Genomic DNA, 2,512 nt, shown 5'->3' with positions numbered 1-2,512 from the left:
TTATCTTTTCAAAATTGATTTTCAAATTTGTTTTAACTAACTAACTAACTAACTTTTTGTTTGTTTCTTATCTTCTTCAAAACTACCTAACTAACTCTCTCTCTCTCTCTAATTTTCGAAAATATCTTCCCTCTTTTTCAAAATTTCTTTTTAATTAACTAATTATTTTAATTTTTTATTTTAATTTTCAAAAAAATTACTAACCTTTTTCAAAAACTATTTTCGAAAATCACTAACTCTTTTTCAAAAATTATTTTTGAAAATTCTTTCTCTCTCTTATCTCCTTCTATTTATTTATTCATCTACTAACACTTCATCTCACCCAAATTCGAACCCCCTCTTCCATCTGTGTTCGAATTTTTTTCTTCTTCTTTTCTTCTACTCACACAGGGACCTCTATACTGTGGTAAAAAGGACCCCTATTATTATTATTTTTTTTGTCCCTCTTTTTCATATGAGCAGGAGCAAGGACAAGAACATTCTTGTAGAAGCAGATCCAGAACCTGAAAGGACTCTGAAGAGGAAACTAAGAGAAGCTAAATTACAACAATCCAGCAAGCACCTTTCAGAAATTTTCGAACAAGAAGAGGAGATGGCAGCCGAAAATAATAATAATGCAAGGAGGATGCTTGGTAACTTTACTGCACCTAATTCCAATTTACATGGAAGAAGCATCTCCATTCCTACCATTGGAGCAAACAATTTTGAGCTTAAACCTCAATTAGTTTCTCTGATGCAGCAGAACTGCAAGTTTCATGGACTTCCATCTGAAGATCTTTTTCAGTTCTTAACTGAATTCTTGCAGATATGTGATACTGTTAAGACTAATGGAGTAGATCCTGAAGTCTACAGGCTCATGCTTTTCCCTTTTGCTGTAAGAGACAGAGCTAGAGTATGGTTGGACTCTCAACCTAAGGATAGCCTGAACTCTTGGGATAAGCTGGTCAAGGCTTTCTTAGCCAAGTTCTTTCCTCCTCAAAAGGTGAGTAAGCTTAGAGTGGATTTTCAGACCTTCAGACAGAAAGAAGGTGAATCCCTCTATGAAGCTTGGGAGAGATACAAAGAACTGACCAAAAAGTGTCCTTCTGACATGCTTTCAGAATGGACCATCCTGGACATATTCTATGACGGTCTGTCTGAATTAGCTAAAATGTCATTGGACACCTCTGCAGGTGGATCCATTCACCTAAAGAAAATGCCTGCAGAAGCTCAAGAACTCATTGACATGGTTGCTAATAACCAGTTCATGTACACTTCTGAGAGGAATCCTGTGAGTAATGGGACGCCTATGAAGAAGGGAGTTCTTGAAATTGATACTCTGAATGGCATATTAGCTCAGAATAAAATATTGACTCAGCAAGTCAATATGATTTCTCAGAGTCTGAATGGAATGCGAGCTGCATCCAACAGTACTCAAGAGGTATCTTCTGAAGAAGAAGCTTATGATCCTAAAAACCCTGCAATAGCAGAGGTGAATTACATGGGTGAACCTTATGGAAACACCTATAACCCCTCATAGAGAAATCACTCAAATCTCTCATGACAAAAGCCTCAACAAGGCTTTAATAATGGTGGAAGAAATAGGTTTAACAATAGTAAACCTTTTCCATCATCCACTCAGCAACAGACAGAGAACTCTGAACAAAATACCTCTAATTTAGCAAACTTAGTCTCTGATCCATCTAAGGCCACTGTAAGTTTCATGAATGAAACAAGGTCCTCCATTAGAAATTTGGAGGCACAAGTGGGCCAGCTGAGTAAAAGGATCACTGAAATCTCTCCTAGTACTCTCCCAAGCAATACTGAAGAAAATCCAAAAGGAGAGTGCAAGGCCATTGACATAGTCAACACGGCCGAACCTGGAGAGGAAGGGGAGGACGTAAATCCCACTGAGGAAGACCTGCTGGGACGTCCAGTGATCAATAAGAAGTTTTCTTTTGAGGAACCAAAGGAATCTGAGACTCATCTAGAGACCATAGAGATTCCATTGAACCTCCTTATGCCCTTCATGAGCTCTGACAAGCATTCATCTTCTGAAGAGAATGAGGATGTTACTGAAGAGCAAGTTACCAAGTACCTTGGTGCAATCATGAAGCTGAATGCCAAATTATTTGGTATTGAGACTTGGGAAGATAAACCTCCCTTGTTCACCAATGAACTAAGTGATCTGGATCAACTGACATTGCCTCAGAAGAAACAGGATCCTGGAAAGTTCGTAATACCTTGTACCATAGGCAACATGATCTTTGAAAAGGCTCTGTGTGACCTTGGTTCAGGGATAAACCTCATGCCCCTCTCTGTAATAGAGAAACTAGGAATCTTTGGGGTGCAAGCTACTAAAATCTCATTAGAGATGGCAGACAATTCAAGAAAACAGGCTTATGGACAAGTAGAGGACGTGTTAGTAAAGGTTGAAGGCCTTTACATCCCTGCTGATTTCATAATACTTGATACTGGGAAGGATGAGGATGAATCCATCATCCTTGGAAGACCTTTCCTAGCCACAGCAAGA

General features: G+C 38.7%; 1 non-coding gene across 1 annotated transcript; it reads right to left on the bottom strand.

Annotated features, from left to right (window-relative positions):
* Positions 1 to 988: 988 nt before the first annotated feature.
* On the bottom strand, positions 989 to 1,096 carry LOC148580273 (small nucleolar RNA R71). The gene has a single exon (XR_015899563.1). It is a non-coding gene; the product is annotated as a small nucleolar RNA R71 (small nucleolar RNA).
* Positions 1,097 to 2,512: the final 1,416 nt, after the last annotated feature.

Source organism: Arachis ipaensis, chromosome B10 (genome assembly GCF_059453495.1).
Source record: "Arachis ipaensis isolate K30076 ecotype BB chromosome B10, ASM5945349v1, whole genome shotgun sequence".
Taxonomy (NCBI): Eukaryota; Viridiplantae; Streptophyta; class Magnoliopsida; order Fabales; family Fabaceae; genus Arachis; species Arachis ipaensis.
The sequence above is the reverse complement of the archived record's forward strand: the minus strand, read 5'-3'. Positions and strand labels throughout refer to the sequence as shown.